This window comes from Anas platyrhynchos, chromosome 2 (genome assembly GCF_047663525.1).
Source record: "Anas platyrhynchos isolate ZD024472 breed Pekin duck chromosome 2, IASCAAS_PekinDuck_T2T, whole genome shotgun sequence".
NCBI classification, from domain to species: Eukaryota; Metazoa; Chordata; class Aves; order Anseriformes; family Anatidae; genus Anas; species Anas platyrhynchos.
Window position 1 is genome coordinate 27,900,912 of NC_092588.1, and position 18,195 is coordinate 27,919,106.

Consider the following 18,195-nt stretch of genomic DNA (forward strand, 5'->3'; position numbering starts at 1 on the left):
AACTTCCTCGTAAGGGGGTGTCGAGAGGCAGGAGACCTTTTCTCCATTAACACCAGCGACAGGACCCGCGGGAACGGGGTTAAGCTGAGGCAGGGGAAGTTTAGGCTTGACATCAGGAGGAAGTTCTTCACAGAGAGAGTGGTTGCACACTGGAACAGGCTCCCCAGGGAAGTGGTCACTGCACCGAGCCTGACTGAATTTAAGAAGAGATTGGACTGTGCGCTTAGTCACATGGTCTGAACTTTTGGGTAGACCTGTGCGGTGTCAAGAGTTGGACTTGATGATCCTTAAGGGTCCCTTCCAACTCAGGATATTCTATGATTCTATGATTCTATGATTCTATGAAAGGATGCAGGCAGGTCTGCACAGAGAGGCTGCAGAGCGAATGCATTCCCAAGGCTGATAGTCTTAATCTACACCTGGTGCCCTTGGTTTATCCTTTTAGGAAATCTGCCAGCTTCCAATGGGTTAGGCATGGCCCACGCGTTGGTTTACTACTCTGCTTTGAAGGCAAACTGTCTGTGCTTACTGGGCATTAAAAACATGTTTTTAGTAGAGTGCGCCTGGCTGAGCGGTCAGAGAGATGGGGAGAGTCCAACAATTGGGTGAAGTTGTTCACACGGCAGGGGGTGGGGTTGGGTGAGACAGGTGTGAATTCACCTTCTCCATCACTCCTCAGTAACCTACCTCCGGCTGAGAGTGTTCCTCAGACAGAGGAATGTTCTTGATTACCTAGTTGGATTCTTTTTTAAATCTGAGTTTACTGAGGTTTTTTGTTTGTTTGATTTATTTTTCCCTTAAAAATGAACCTTTGTTTTTGTCTCAGAAACCTTTATTGATTGATTCTACTAAGCCCATGTGCATCCCTCAGGGGTACTGGTCTCCTTCCCCCATATCAGTCTGTGAACTTTCTTTAACCCAGCCTTTCCTATTCACAAAAATGCCTCTTTGACCTGAGCAATAAAGGAGTTGACCTTTCAGCCTCCACATCCCTCATTCATATACAATTCTTCCAAGATATCTACATGACACAGGCCATCTTTATGGGTGAATACAAAGAGCTGTTAGAGCTAACTGCTTTGTGACAATTCATTTGTTTTAAAAGACCTCAAAATCTGAAAAGTGTTTTAGAGAGTATGAAATACGGCATTGCTCTTGTCGGCACCTCTGCCTTACCCAGCATTGTCTCCTCCTAGCAGTGACCTGAGCATGCAGGGAATTGGGAAGGCAGGCAGCCATCCTCGGCTCTGGTCAGGTAAAAAAATTTGGGATGAAGACATACAAGGGGCTCTGACAAATAGTCCTCCTGAAGATATAAGCTTAAAGGAAGTAAGTAAGTGAAACATCCCACTCCCTCTCTATTTCTGTACTCTAAACAGTGTGCCTTAGTACAATAAAGAAATGCAAGAGGCCATAATTATACTTAGTTCCTTGCAGTATTCCCTAGACCAAGAGCTACAGACACAGCACAAGACTGTCTTTTCAGCAGGAGCTACATTTTGCAGTTTTATGTGGTGTTAAGCTTAATGGCCCTCTAACACTGCTGCTTTTGGAAAGACATTTGGAAAGGGCTTTTTTTCCTTCATTGCTTAGATCCCTTAGATAAACATTTACCTCTGCTAGAAAAATGCAACTCAAAATGGCTGTTTTGTATGTGTGTTACGTTCACTGTGTACAGATGTAAATAATATCAAAGGCAGAAAAGAAGTTAGCTGAATACCTTTTATTTTGAGTAATGCCAAATTTGCTGCTACTAGCTGCCATACAGCTTGCAGGCTCCCTACAGTACAGCCCAGAGCTCTCTTACACAACAGAAAGAATTATGGCTTAAAATAGGCCAGCAAATAGCATTAGTTCTCCTTTGGCATCTGGTATATGGTGCCACCATATATTAATTCGATGTGCTGAGACTTGTATCCTTCATCTGATATTACCGTTTATTCCCCACTGTTGCTTTTGTAGAAGACCAGAGACCTTAGTGCAGTGGCTGCTTGCATTTGTTCTGCCGAGCTCTGTTTGCTGCAATAGCATCATTATATATCTCATTAAATAGTCAAGGTCAAACCAGCAACTAAGCTCTCCTGTATGTGGTTCACTGTACATGACTAAATAAATGAAGATTTCAATAAATATTTGATGTCCTCCAAGAGAAGAGAAGTAGCTTTCCTTGTTCTTACCGAAAGTTTTAAGCAAGAACCATTTTTATTTTTTTTTTCCAGGAAACAGTCAGCCCATAAGATATGTTGAAAGGCTGTCTTGAAACCTAATGCTGCATGAGTACAACACCAGCAGATGTTCATTTAATGAAAATGTTTTCGTTCATATAACTTGTGGGCCCTGATTCATGAAGTAACATTGATCTGATAGAATTCCTCTTTGTGTGAAGGAGAAAGATTTTCCCCTTTGTTTTAAGCACAAGCTTTTGCATGGCTGGGCATCAACCCCTATTAATGTTCATATCATTAATGAGTAAAACCTGCAAAGCATGACAGACCTTTCTCCAACAAAAATCCCTGCAAAGACACGTCCATGGTTGTGCCACCCCCTTTATTTTCTGTCCTCAGGGGCCCCAATAGAGAGCCATCAGAACTCTGGGAAATCCCTTGCCATGAGGGAATTCTCGGCAGAGACCTGGCAAAATTATCCCTCTCCCACCCAGTCACAGGTTTTCTCTCTGACTAGGAGCCACTGTGGCCATGCCTGAGGAATTATCATGCCTGGAATCTTGCCATGCTTTACAGTCTCTGGTCATTACATTTCCCAGAGGGACTCATTATTGTGTGACAAAACTTGGAGCTGTTTGGGACTGTTGGAGTTTAAGTGTTGAATTAACTGTGTGTCAAGTGAGTGAAATGGAAGTATACAGTCATTTGTTTGTTTGTTTACTTGTTTATTTTCCTCTTTCTCCCCTAGAATGTTTTGTCCAGTCTCACAGATCAGAGCAATATCAATGAGTTTGGACCATGTCAAAATACAGTCTTGGTTCAAGATCAGGGTTAGAGATTAGTTTGGTTTATATCGTGTGATCAGTTCTGAAACAAGAGTTGTCTGACATCTGACATCTGTTCTGCTTGATAGTCAATGGCAAGAGATGGCCCTTACTGCGTGTATGAGAAGCTCAGGTGGAATCAGACAGGACAAAATCCTCCAGAATGCAAATAACTTCCCTTTCATTGCTCTCCATTCCACAAGGATAATGGATGTAGAGGGTCTGTTCACTGGAAGATTACCTCAGGATAGAAGGCATATCTGTCTTTAGAATGTAAATGCTCTAAATTTCAAAACAGGACAAAAGCTGTTAACTTGATTGAATGGGAAGCTGGTGTTTGTAGAGAGACTGCCTAAAGTAGATAACAGGCTATCTGACATGAATAAAAAACATAGCTAAAACTCCAGACTGGGAATTGAGGGACTCCAAAAGTGGAAATCTTGATGTAAAGACATATGACACAATTTCAAAACATCTTAAACATATGAACATCCAATATATTAGGAATTTAGAAAACAAATATAATGAGCAACACTAGGAAAACTGGCCATTAATTAATGCCCCTTCGAGCTGAAATCTGTAGTGATGTTCCATTCATTCCATGACTATTCAATTTTCAGAAGTAGGTATTTTTTGCTGATTTACTTGCGATGAGTAAGTGAGCTACTATAGACAGTATAGGTATGAATAGCTTCCATTATGTGCTAAGTCAAAGAAGAAAAGTTGCATTGACAGTAGCATGAAATGTAGGTATCCAGTAATTGTCAGTTTTCGTAAATGGATATAATGCTGTGTTATTCTCTTTAAAACTGCAGTAGCAATTCTGTTTCATTCTGAATATGATTAAAACACATAATTAAAACACCGCAGCTCTCTCTCACTCCTGTAGCTGGCAGAAGTTTTCTATTTCGATGAACCATGAAGCTAGTGTCTTGGTCTCTATGCCAGCATATCCCATGCTAGCTTCAGAAAATATTGCATGTCTGAACCTCCATCTGGCAAAAATAAAATGGACTATTAGCATAATTAGACTAATAGGTACTTTCAGAATATTTTTGTGGCTAAATGTATTGCAAGCCATTGAGTGATGCTTTTGTCTATACCTGGACCAAAATTGTCCCAGATGTTTTATATTCATTTATTATGCCTATGATCAGAGCATCCAGTTTGTATGGAGCATTAAAGAACATCCCTTTTTCTTGCCAGAAAACAGATGGAAGCATTATGACCATTACAGAGCAGATGCCTGGACTGATAAAAGAAAAGCATATATTTAGGGCCTGGGTAACAGTTTGTGTTTGGCAGATTTATGTGGGGGAAAAAAAAAAAAAAAAAGCCAGAGGAAAAGTAGTCTATAGATGAAGTTTGCTATGTTAATATACTTTGTTACTGTAAGTAGCTATACCTTAAGATACTGTCAGTTAGGTCATAGCCTGATGGTTGTGGTTTCTAGAGCTGCTGGTTCTAGCTCTAGTTCTCACTGCTGCCACATATGGATGATAAACAGAGAGAAATAAAGGTAAATACAAGCTGGCTGACTTAGTATTAATTTGTTTGTAGCAAAATCAAGTAAATCCTTGACAACATACCTGAGATTTTTAATGATTTTCAGTGATACATTTTTGAAAATTGCCACTCAACTTCAGGACTCAGTGAACTGAAATTGTTTCACAGCCTTCCTGGTGTGTAGGTTGCAAAAAAAAAAAAAATCCTGGCTGTGCAAAAAGGAGGCTGAATCACAAGCAGCATCAGGCAGCCTGGAACAGACCTTTAAAAACGAGAGACGTCTTGTACCATTTGCCAAACAGTGGGGAAAGTGTGAAGATGACTAAAATGATTCAAAGCCCTTTTAAAAGCCCTCGCATGCCTCATCATGTTCATTTTTACAGAGAGTAATTTACTCCCACCACAACTTTTTGTTACATTCAAATGGAAACCTGAAACCTGCTGTTAAGTTTGTGTAGTACTAGTAGAAGACACTACCTTGGAAAGCTTCACCAGCCATCAATTTTGAATAGGATTCCAGGGAGAAAGCGTATTGTAAGAAATAGATTTTATGTTTGCCTCAAGAAAGCAGGAGCTAAACCTCTCTCCATGCTCATTCAAGGCACAAGTCTATATAGTGTAATGGATTACTGAATTAGAATCTCAATCCTTGTCCCACCTCAGGAACTGTCACCAGAAAATTTGAATTAATGTTGAGTAAGACTGTGGAAATTAGTCTACAGTGATGAAGAAGGACCTGCAGAACAGTAAGATGAGGAAAAAAACATGTTGTCTGGTGCCTATTTTATCCTTTTTTATCTATTTTAATTGGGTTTAAGTTAGTAACTTTCAGTAATTGCTACAAGACTCCATTGCTCCTTATCAAGCCCCAGGCAGCAGTTACTGCAGCCCATACATTTTCTAAAAGATAAGGACAAATAGTATGGAAAAAAAAGTTATTTACTTCCAACGATAGATCATTTATTTTCAGTGATAGATCACCTATTTTGCTATCAGTTTAACACACTGAGCAATGTAACACTATCTGTTTTTAGATTTCCTACTGAAGTCAATGGAGAACTCTCAAAAGCTGATAGTGTGATAAGCTCCTTTGTAGTTTTATTCTTGATTTCTGGGACAAATACCATCAAGTACTGAGGAACCATGGAAAGTTAGTCTCCTGAGTTTTTCAGAACACTGATAAAGTTTTATCTTCATCAACAAAAAGAATAATCTCAGAGTAAATAATTTCCTGTCTGTTATCTTCCTGGCAGTTATTGCTATCTTTTACTTCAGTTAGTTCCTTTTTATTTGGTGTGGTAAATTCAAGAGCTGCTATTGTGTAACTGATACATTAAACATTTTTATTTGTTTCTCTATAATGTTTGTCATTATTTTACTTTCAGTGAGCTGATAAAACCATGGCCTAGCCAATAATAAGCAGAGGTGTGGAACATTAAACTGAAATAAAATATAAAATAAAATAAAATAAAATAAAATAAAATAAAATAAAATAAAATAAAATAAAATAAAATAAAATAAAATAAAATAAAATAAAATAAAATAAAATAAAATAAAATAAAATAAAATAAAATAAAGAGAGAGATAAGATGCTCCATAACATCTTTTTAAAGCTTATAAACATCAACCTTTCAATACAGTTCTGTAGATGATAATAAAGTATTAGGATTGACACTGTCAGAGTCCCACCTAAAACAATACATTCAGTTTGAATAGATAAAACACGGATGACTGAGTTTTTATTGGGTGTTATGAATCTGTTGGACAAAAAGCTTGTGCTTTACCAAAAATAGGAATAATGAATATGACTCATGACACTTCAAGTTTTATGTAACCAAATAAACAGCACATAAACAGTGACAAAAGATTTGGTGCATAGTCATACTCCATGTTGTCCACAGTGTGTGCCACTTTTCAGAGGCCTGCTGCTTCAGATCCAGGGTCTACCTATACACACTGTAAATACTCACAGAGCTGACTGTGAACTTCCACAGTAGCTCTTTATGTGCCATACAACAGACCAAGTGTTCCCTGTGTTTACACCATCTGGATTGCTTTTGTCTTGTGGCTATTTTTCTATCAGTGAACTTTTCAGAAGTTTTCTCTATCCAGAAAAACTATGCACACATCTCAGGTAAATCTCCTCCAGTAACCCAGTCCCAGCATCTGTCAACCACTTGGAAAATAAACTGGAACTGGCTGCAGAGTATCTTCTTGACACTGTGGATGTAGGAAGAGATTTAATTAGGTGGTCTTAGATGAACAATGAGGGTAGCTGGAAAAAAAAACACTGAAAAAAAAAAGATATTGACAGAAATCCTTGACAGCACAGCTCCTGCTTGAACACCAGCAGGATTCAGAGCAAGCACAGAAATACAACCATAAAATGGACTTCAGGATGCATGCATTTTCTGGCCCGTGTTTTAAAACCCTAAATTACAGAGCACTATGAATGTCTCTCTGTGAAGGAAATTTGTGGCACCACTGCCATTTATCATCATGAGAAAAAGCCCAGATTTCATGTGCAAAAATATCCCACTGAACTCATAACCAGGGAAAGACTAAATAAAGGACCCTTGATGGACATCTGGGAACGGAGGTAGAGAGACTCTAATTTGTCCGTAGGATTTTTATTTGGTGAAATTCCATTGCAATAAATCCTCATTGTGTTCCATCTTTTGTTGTTAAATCTATTTTTATTAATGTGGAAAATGAAATAATCTCAAGGCCCAGGAGTAATCTGTTCAGTGTCTCACGTACACATGCCATATTTTCAGATTTGCTGAAAGAAAAACAACACTTGCCTTTCCAGAATGCTCTCTTCCTTACCTTCACCCTGCAGTGATTAATTACAGTTGAATTTCAGCTCTTTGGAACTGAGAATTTATAATAGAAATACTGTGCAGTGTGCTACTTTCGTCAACTGTGTATCCAGACTGGGCTTGTTGCAGTAGGTTTACCATGCAAGAACTGAAGCCGCTGAGGATATTTTCAACCTTCTAAGCCTGCAGAGATCTTGAGTCATGGTATTCACAGGGCTGGTGGTAGGTACAGCAGTGTGCAGGAGGAAAGATCTGTGCTGCAAAGCTGACTTTAACATGAACACCTGGCTCTAACCCAGATTCCCTCAACAGTTTCAAAGGGCCAAGAGCCCTCATTCTCTCCAGCAGGGCTCTGTTGCTCTTGCAATCAGTGTCTCATTTCTGACTGCTGGAAAGTAAAAATAGTGTCATAGTTAATGTATGAGCCTTGGGTTTTATTTCTGATTGTGCAGCTTTGAAAATCACTTTTATTTCTGTGCTTGCTATTACAAAACCTGGTCTATGGAGCGATGTCCCTGCCCCCCCATGGCAGGGGGATTGGAATTAGATGATCTTTAAAGTCCCTTCCAACTTAAACCGTTCTATGCTTCTGTGATTCTACAAAGTGTTTGATTTTGTACACACTGCTGTCCAGAGAACTAAAGCAACTCAGTTACATGAAAAAGGACAGCACAATAGACAGGGGAGTCAGTCTCCTAACCATGACATGGAAGCATGTTGTTGTCCCTCAACTGCTCTGCTGTGGTTTGCTTCTCTATTGCTTTTGGCAATCGTTTTTTGGCAATAGCTTTTATTTTATTTTTTTTCCTGTCATGAATAGTGCAAGGACTGTATCATAGCATCCAGTTTATCCCAGGCTCTGTATTTTTGATATGGGGAACATGAGATGGGAATGTATATTGAGAGGTAGATTTTACAGGGGTCATAGCAGAGGATAAGAGATAAGTGGTAAGAGCTTGTAGGAGTTGGGAAAGTGCGTGTAGTATGAAATTTGAAGTAAGGTACGGGGAAGAAAGTGTCAGTGGTTGTTGCTGTTTCATTTTGCACATGAATCTCAGTGACAGAGGGAAAAAGAACTAAGGTATTGAGAAAGGTGTGAAAAGTGTGGGTGACAATTATCTGTCTCACAAACAATTATTTTCCCTGCTGGAATCTTAGCATATTGTCAGCTTTAAATATGCCTCGGAATTTTTCCTGATAAATCAAAAGGAAGGTGCTGGGCAAGAGGGACTGATGCTTTGATGGTGTCACTGCAGGTTGTGTGTGTCAGTATAGTTCTCCATTCATGATGTTTTGCAATGCTGCCAACATTCACAAATTATTTCCAGCTTAAAAATAATATATCTAAAAACATCTCAAGAGGAAATTGTTATTTTTCCTTGTCTTAAGAGAAACTACTGATGGGATTAAAAAGAAGATAAGGTCTTAAACCTCTCTTTCTGGTTGGTGAGATCACTTTCTTTGCATTTACTTGTATGTTGTTAGTACTCTTTATTTGGGGTGTTCAGACCAAGGTAGGTTAAAATTGCTTTATTGATTTGCAGATATCACTGTGAACACTTACTAATAATGCATTACTAATAACGCTGGGGTGCCAATGGCATAAATATTTGTCTGCCTACACTGCACTGCAGAAATAACATGTTTAGTCAGTTTTTCTTTTTCTCTGATTATTTTCTAGCCTTGGCTGACATGGTAGCATAAGTTTTTACAAAGTGCTAGATTTCCTTACCTGACAGAACAGGCAGAAAACAGGTTTTGAGGCGGGATGAAAGAAACATAGTAACTTTTTTAGATACCCATAATGATCTAGGTCACAAGATGTATGTATGTAGAGTACATACCTATTTCTATCAAAACCCTGCTCCCCTAAATTTGGGCTCTTAAAGTTATTTCTGAATTATTCATTAAATGCAGATTAGGCTTGCTGTCTTACCTAATCAAGTTTGCAGGCTGTGAATTTCCTAAGAGTCTAGCGTCATTAGCTCTTCAGTCACCGGGAAGGCAATGTCTAGGACTGATGGTTGTCTATGACAGGACTGCTTGTTACTTAGCTTCCTGTCCCTCTTGGGCAATTAGATTCATTTGAGTCCTTGAAACATCCTTTAATAAAGCTTTTTTGAATGGCAAATGTATGGCTTCTGAGATGTAGGGTATTTTTCACTGGAGCAGACATATGACCCAGTTTTAGATATTTCACTGTCTATTATTAGTAAAGAACATTTCAGAAGGTACTGTTTTGATCAAAGTGCAAATGACTGAAGACAAAGCTAAAGCGGCTATTAACTAAATACAAAATATTTTGCTTGGCTTGGTATGGATTATTTGTTTTGTGTGACAAGTAGTATATGGATTTTGTATTTTGGTCTCAGAATGAAAAAAAAATAAACACTTCAAAGGTTTATATTACTGACAGTGTAACACATTGACAGAAAAAAAGGCTTTTCCTTCTTATGAACTGGAGCTGACATTTATCACACAGACAGATATATTGCAGTAGCTAGACACAGTTCCCAGAGTCTAGTAACACATTATTCATATGTTGTTGTTATCATATAACATAATTATTAATTGTGCTGTTGTTATTACACTAATTATTACACTAAGGTAAGTATTTGTCAGAATGAAAATCATCTCAGTATCCCACAAGATTAGATTTTTTTTTCCTGTTTGCTATTTTTCTTTCTGAAAGGTGAAGATTTTTCAGTCTGTCTTCCTTTAACCTAGATAGCTGTGCAGTGCTTGCAAAATCCTCTGAGAAATAAAAATGGATTTTCATGTGGGAATGATCTGTTATTTCCATTTACCTGAGAACTTTACAAGGATTAGATAACTAGATGGAAATAGAGATTTACTCAACAAAAATCAAGAACTGGATCCTGCATATTGCTTAAGAGCATAATTAGGTCTCTTCACATCAACAGTCCCACCAGCCCAGCTCACCCCTATTCAGACAGAAGCCATCTCTGGATCAAGAAATGGAGAGATTTCAGCAAGGCTAGTTTTATCCTGTTACCTGTTAGATTGTGAGCTTGGAAAACATTTGGAAACTCAAGGTCCTAGTATGGAGGTTGAGGTCATGCAGACATCATCTGATAATCATAACTTCAGAGTACCCTATATAGGGTACTCTGGCTGCCTTGTAAAGCGGGAATCTGTACTACCTGTGGCTTTCTTGTCCTTTAGGTTATATATATATATATATATATTATACTGTGTTTATAAAGTGAAAACAGGCACCTGAATCACAAGTCCTGAAAACAGCTTGCTACGCATGGTAATGGGAACAATATGGTGATGTACAACATAGTACTCATTTTGTGTTCATGTCCTCAGGGAACCTCTGTGAAGCTAGAGTAAAAACAAAGAGTATTTCTTCTGGCCACTTTTACTATAGGTGATTCCTCCATCCTATTCTCTTCCAACTGTTCCTCATGATAAAACCCTAACCTGAAATCCAAAGGAATGGGACACCTGGCTTTTCAGGTATTAACTCCACCTCTCATGGAAGGAAAAAGGGAGTGTTAACGATACAACGGAATTTCGGTCGATGGGTGGAATTGCTCATGTCGGTGATAAGCCACACCAGAGTTTTCATGATCAGGCCCTAATTTTTTATATTTCTTCCCCCACACTCTTGTAAAGTGATGAGTTCTTTTCCAGAGAGAGAGAACATTAGGAAATGCAGAGCAGAACGTGATATTTAAGAAGTCACACCAGGGACATTTTACTCATTTGGGGATTACTGCATATTATATCTATTTTTTTTCATTTGCTGAATGGCTGCTTATGTCTCTAAAATTATTTAAAATACCTCAGTTTCCAAATGCTGTCTGGGTATGATTTCTGTTACTAGTCATAGCATTTAGGAGAATCTGATGCATTTCTGCAGAGTAGGAGGAAAATATGTTTACCACCCTCCTTTAAGTTGATCTGCAAAATACTACCCTTTCAAACCTTCTCCAGGAAGATGTTATGAGTGGGGATGATTGTTTTCAAGCCACCTTTCACACACACACACACACACACACTGTTGTTTCTCATTTCTTCAATATATCTATTTTTCTTCTCTGGGCATGTTTATTCATGGCTCAAAAACAATGTAAAAAATGCTCAGTGCAAGTATCTAGAGGTCTTTCAATTTTGATTTAGATTCAAGGAATATATTTCTTAAGAGTGGCATCTGAAATTAATGTAATTAAACTATTTATAGAGGACTTTTTGAAGAAATACAATTAATAAAGTGTTTAAGAAATGCATTGTCCAAATTACAATATCCTGCACCACCTGCAATGTCATGTGATCATCCCATTAAATAGTCTTATGTTCTTCCTGTATTAATTTCAAGTAAGCTAGTTGAAGAAGAATTGAGGCAGAGGGAAGAGGAAGTTCTTGTCTGTCCTTTGAGTAATTACAAAAAGTATTCTGCTGCTACACAGTCATGCAAAATGAGCTCTTTGGCTGTCCTTGCTCCTTCCATTTGGAAAGGGCACTCCAGTTCCATGGTCTCTTCCCTGCTTAGGTGCGTGGTAGGAGGCCAGCTGTGGAGCAGGGTAAGAGAGACATCCTTACATTTGCCTGCTTTTTCCTCCACATTTTGGGTGGCACATGGTCAGCAAAGAGGAGTCTTGGTTAGTCATGGGTTCTGCTTCTTCCACTGATGTACCCTGCATGTGGAGTCCTTCCACATCACCCTAAACCTTCGTGTTTTGGAGTGAGCTGAGCCTTTGGGCTGGCCTTTAGCTGGTTATGGTATAGTAGATCGGCATTCAGGAGAGAGATTAGTTCTGCTTTCTGTGACCTGTCAGCCTTGATATGTCCGTCATGCCTCTCAGAGACACCCCTTGTAATCTTTTTCTGTCTGCATTAGCCCTGGTCCAAGGATTCTACTGGTATCAAGCCACACATTCTTTTTCTTTTGATCTTGGGGCTTCACTGATAGAAGGTGGTCAGTAAGGCTGTGCAGTAAACTTTCCAGTAAACTGTCCTTGAATGCTGAATGATGTTACGAGACTCATTAAAACCTGCCCCTCAGGAAAAAGTATTAATATCCACCTGTCTGCTCTAGACACTTTTTTAATACATATTGTCTCCATGTATTACTTCTCTGTTTTAGGGTATGAGCTCAAAACAGCAGTGATTGCTTCTTGTACATACACATACATGATGCCGCACACAATGCAATGTTATAAAAACAGTGCTTATATGCTGTCTTTTTCAAAAGGTCCTGAGGATATCTTTGTATTGTTTCATATGGTGCAGTGCTGATCAAAACTGACTCTCTTCTGGGATTAGGAGCAACATTGCTACACAGCGTCGGCACTGAGCTCTGCCTGAGCAAACCACCAGTGACATCCAGGCAGCACAGCTGCCCTTCATCCCTTCACCGTCATACTGAAAGAGGAAGCAGGGCAGCACGACAGCTTCCAGTTGCAAAGTAGATTAAAAATATATCAGTCAATGCAAACAGCCACCACCAGATGCTGTCTGTGTGAGATGCTGTGCTTTGGAAGAGGAGGTTGCTGATGTTAGAGGGTCCATGGGAATTTTTCAATAAAGCCACTGCCTGCACTTTCATCGCTGCTTGTTTCTGATATTTGATTTGACACAGCTGTTGCTTGCAGGGCTTTTCTTTGAAGGGTTAGGAAATCCTAAAGCTGTCATTTAGTGAGTGATACTCTTCTATAAACTGTCTGGACTTCTATAAATATTGCTGACTCCATGCAGAGCATTATTATCTAATCTCCCAGGGAACATCTCTAATCACAGTCTACCCGCCCTTGTCAATCTAGGACACATCGAACCCTTAGAAATAGCAGTGGAGAAATCATAAAATGTTCTAACACATGGAGCTGGCAGACAAGTGCGAGACAAGATCACAAACTGTGCAAAATGAACAGTTGCAACTGAACGTGCTTCTCTCTTTTCCCCCATCAAAGTGGTAGCTGAGTGACTATGACTTCAAATTAACACTGGCCTTCACAGAATCACAGAATTGTCTAGGTTGGAAGAGACGTTCAAGATCACCTAGTCCAACCTCTGACCTAACACTAACCAGCCCTTCACTAAACCATATCACTAAGCTCTACATCTACACATAGATGTAGACACCTTCTTCCTTTCCTTTTTTATTTATTTATTTTTTAAAGTATATTTCCCTTTCATCAGAGCTGCCTATCTGACTGTAACACAATTACCTGCAGTGGACAAAACATCAAATTCTGCTTCATGATGAAAGTGGTCTATTTTTCATTATGGATTCATAAACAGTTTTCCAGTTTAAATAGGTCTGATCATGGTGTTAGAATGGGTGTTGTTTTAAAGTCTGGCTGTGCAACAGTTCAGAGGCCTAATTATAACTTCTTTATGTAAGTCAATAATAAAGGAGAATAGAGGTCAAGAAGAAGAGCTGGATGGTTCTATTCACATGTATCTTTATCAAACTCATTCAGGAAATGGACCAGGAATGCTAGGGAAATTGCTTTCTTCATCTCTGAGTTGGCCTTAGCATATATGTCCTCCTTGAAAACACCACCCATCATGCGAGCGTAACTGCAAGGAGTGAATTTGTGATCAGACCACATACTGTTTTATGTTGGAGAAGGTTTTTGTGAGGATTTTGGAGGGAGGGTCTCAAATTTTATCCACTTTGAAAGAAAACAAATAAACAAAAAAAAGAAAAAAGAAAAAAAAAAAGAAAAAAAAAAAACATCGTTCCCTGGTAGACTACACAAGTAAGACATTCATCAGGCTCTGCATGTATGTCATGTGTATGACATACAAACACCATCTTGCATTGTCTGCTTGAACACAATATACTTCATAACCAGCAGATGCGAACATACAGCACTGGCAAAATTCCAGGTACACAGACTCATGCAAACAAGATGATAAATATACAGCTGATTTTGGTTGTCTTTGCTGTTGTTATTTATGGAGCAAACTTGAAGTGTGACAAAAGTTGATTAGAACAAATGGAAAAACATGGAGCCACATTTTCAAAGCTATTTTGTTGTTTTAATGAAGACCAGACTCTTTCCAGCCTCTGTTACTTTCGAAGATTGCATTCAGTATTTCTGCCCCAGTGAGCTGATTTTTGGTGTGAAATAAGGGTATCACATGATAAGTTAGTCTGATATATGACTGCACTAAGGTGACAGAAAATTACAGAAATCAAATTGTCCATCCTTTTACTAGAGGCATGCCTATTTTCTTACAATTAGAAAAAACCTACAGTGGTCTCATTCTCAGTGAATGATTCACACCCTGGCCTACAGAAACTACTTTTAAACTACAGAAACTACTTATAAGCAGCAGCTTTTTGCAACAGCAATTCCCTATTGCAGCACCCATACTGAACTCAGTCATGTAATGTGACTGAGTTGTCCTGAGGGCGTGTTCCACAGGCATCAGCGTGCACCTGTGCCTGACCTACACTCTTCTGTGCCTCATCATCTCTTCAGGGTAGTTTCTTATGAGCCCTGTGGAAAGGTCGACTCCAGAAGGATTTTAAATAAAATCATGGCTGTTGTCATTATTGCTTGCCTGACTTACTAAAAACAAAACAAAACAAAACAAAACAAAACAAAATAATTAATAAAACAAAAATAGCACACACACATGCCAAAACACCTTCCGGGGAGGCTGGAATACCTGTCCATGTTACAAAGAATGTGTTATGCAACTGAGTGAACTGTTACAGGATGGAGACAAGGATTCACAATTTTCACTTTATCATTAGGTTAGAGGCAAATCACATTCACCATTAACACTTACAAAGCATCTAAGTGCTGATTTTGGAATTCCAGCTGGGACAGGGATACTTAGATGTATAGCACTATAACAGCTAAGAGCGTGGGGGGTTATCAAGCACTGTCTGGTATCCCCACATCTGACTAAAGCTGTCACTGTATAAACATCAGGGCAAGGAACATGGCTGCTTCTCTTGACTCTGCAATGGTACAGTGACTGCTAGGTGGCTTAATTCTGTCATTGGCCTCAAGAAACACCACAGCAACATTTATATGCTGTAAACATATGTGGTGGATTATTTTAGGTAGCTTGTTCAGTTGCCTTACACCAATTCTAAAAATAGTGCTCCAATTTTCCCTTGGCTGGGGTCACCTGGCCTCCACAAATGGCCACACAATAGGGCTGTCTGTTTCCACCAACAAAAATCCACTGTGTCTAAAGATGTGCTTCTGCACAGGCTCCAACTTGAATCTTGACACTGCTGAGGAGCCGAGCGTATTCCTTGCCATCCTATCTAGACTAAACGAGGCAGACCTCTTTCCCCTTACAGGTGCTGGCCATGACATTGGACCACATACCAAATATCATCAGAGAACAATGATGGCAATCTCACTTTTTCTTCAATTCAATATGTCTAGAGTATGTAATAGGGTCCTCTTCCAGATGGAGTTTTAGTCCTGTTATCTACAGAGTAATGTCCTGTTTACAAAGCTGAGACGGTCCTTCATTAGTCTTGCCTTTGGTAGGTCAGTATGTGCATGGCATTTTCACTGAACCAGCAGAAGAGAGTGCAAATTCAGGAGTGAAAGCAAAAAATGCAAAAATAAGTAACTTTCTAACATAGTAACATCTGGCACCAAGAGAAGAGAGGGATGGTTTAAGTCATAATCTCACTCTTTGAGTATGAAATATGATTTCACGAGTAGTGTTCCTCAGGGGTTGGTACTGGGACTCTGGTGCCATTTCACATCTTTGCTGGTGATGTGAACAGTGGGATTGAGTGCACCCTCAGCAAGTTTGCCGGTGACATCAAGCTGTGTGGTGCGGTCGACACACTGGAGGGAAGAGATGCCATCCAGAGGGACCTGGACAGGCTTCAGAGTTAGGCCTGTGCAAACCTCTTGAAGTTTTACGAGGCCAAGAGCAAGGTCCTGCATGTAGATTGCAGCAATCCCAAGCACAAATGCAGGCTGGGTAGAGAATGGATTGAGAACAGCCCTGAGAAGGACCTGGGAGTGCTGGTTGGTAAGAACATCAACATGAGCCAGCAGTGTGTGCTTGCAGCCCAGAAAGCCAACTGCATTCTGGGCTGCATTAAAAGCAGTGTTGCAAGCGGGTCAAGGGAGGTGATTGTCCCCCTCTGCTCTGCTCTTGTGAGACTTCACCTCCAGTCCTGCATTCAGCTCCGGGGCCCCCAGCACATGAAGGACATGGAAGTATTAGAGCAAGTCCAGAGGAAGGTCACAGGGATGTTCAGAGGGCTGGAGCACCACTCCTATGAAGACAGGCTGAGGGAGTTGGGGTTGTTCACCGTGGAAAAGAGAAGGCTCTGGGGAGACCTCATTGCAGCCTTCCAGTACCTAAGGGGGGCCTACAGAAAAGCTGGGGTGTGACTCTTTCTCAGGGAGTGTAGTGATAGGACAAAAGGCAATGGTTTTAAACTAAAAGAGGGTAAAGTTAGATTAGATGTAAGGAAGAATCCTTCACACAGAGGGTGGTGAGGCACTGGCAAAGGCAACAGTTACCCAGAGAAGCTGTGGAAGCCCCATCCCTGGAGGTGTTCAAGGCCAGGCTGGATGGGGCTTTGAGCAACCTGGTCTGGTGGGAGGTGTCCCTGACCATGGCAGGGGGTTGAAATTAGGTGATCTTTAAGGTCCTTTCCAACTCAAACCATTCTATGATTCCGTGATTCTATGATTTATTTTCGTAATTTCAGCATTTGTTAGAACTTCACATTTCCAGATTTTTACCCTAGCCATTAGGCAGAAGTTCACATTCGTTGTCATACATCGGCCTATTTAAGCTGTACAGTTACCACTGAGAATACCACCTCTCAGAAAGCTTTATTACCTACCAGTTAGGATATCGCAGTTGTCAGGATACAGGTTCAAATTTGAATCTCTGAGGCTTGTACGTTTTGTTTTTTAATGTTGGAAATGCCATAACATGTAGTCCTTATGCAGAGAGTAGGGTTGCCATCTCTGAGTGCAAGTTCTGTCATGCACAATTCCAGGAAAACGGGAAGTTAGTGTTTGTGACAGCAAAAAATGCACTTTGCTGCAGTTTCAGCAAAATTGCTGAAATAAGTGGGTCATAAGCCCATATGTCTCCATACATACATACTCCAAAGCTGTATGGACACAGGTCTGGGAAACCTGCTCTAGGTGACCCTGCTTAAACAGGGGGGTTGGACCAGATGACCTCCAAATGTCTCTTCCAACCTCAACCTTAATGTGATTCTGTAATTTTGTGATTCTGTTTCCTATCAGCTTGCTTCAGCAGCTTTAAAACAGAATGTGTTGGATCTGAAACTCTAATTTTTAGAGGTGTAACGTCCCCTGCATTTTTAAGGGACACGAGTATAGTACTCAAAAATCTGGGTGACAGTCAGAAAGGTATTCAAACCACCGAACACAAAAAATTTCAATTACTCAACATAGCTGTGCTTGGAAGAGACAAGTACCTCCAGAGCTACATTCAGAAAAGCTGATCATAGAAAAAATGACCTATTGAGAAGAGAGATTTTGTTTCTCTGGTGTGTTTTTTTCTTTTTGTTTGTTTTTTTTTGAGGGGAGGTGGGGTGGGATTGGTTGTTGTTGTTTTTAAATAGGAAAGCATTTCAAGGAGGGAAATTTGGCAGAATTTTCTGAAGCTTTTTGGATGCACTCTGAGAAGGCTTCATTCCCATCTCAATTCCTTACGATCATAGCTGCTTGGAGACCTTGCCTTTCCATCTGATACCTTATAAATTATAAAGTTATCCCTGATGTGGTAGGAAGCTCATCAACAAATTGTCTTAGAAACTAGTAACAGAATCCAGTCAGATTAGAGTTTTGAAGATGCCTTCTTTCACAATGGCCAGAAGCCTGAAAAGGAGAATAGCCTCTTACAGTATTGCTCGGATCC

At 39.8% G+C, this 18,195-nt stretch overlaps 1 long non-coding RNA gene across 1 annotated transcript in view; it reads left to right on the forward strand.

Annotated features, from left to right (window-relative positions):
• Nucleotides 1-13,085, forward strand: part of LOC140001696 (uncharacterized) — a 47,354-nt gene extending 34,269 nt beyond the window's left edge. The window contains exon 3 of the long non-coding RNA XR_011807186.1: nucleotides 12,580-13,085. This is a non-coding gene — a long non-coding RNA (uncharacterized lncRNA). The remainder of the gene's footprint in view (nucleotides 1-12,579) is intronic.
• Nucleotides 13,086-18,195: the final 5,110 nt, after the last annotated feature.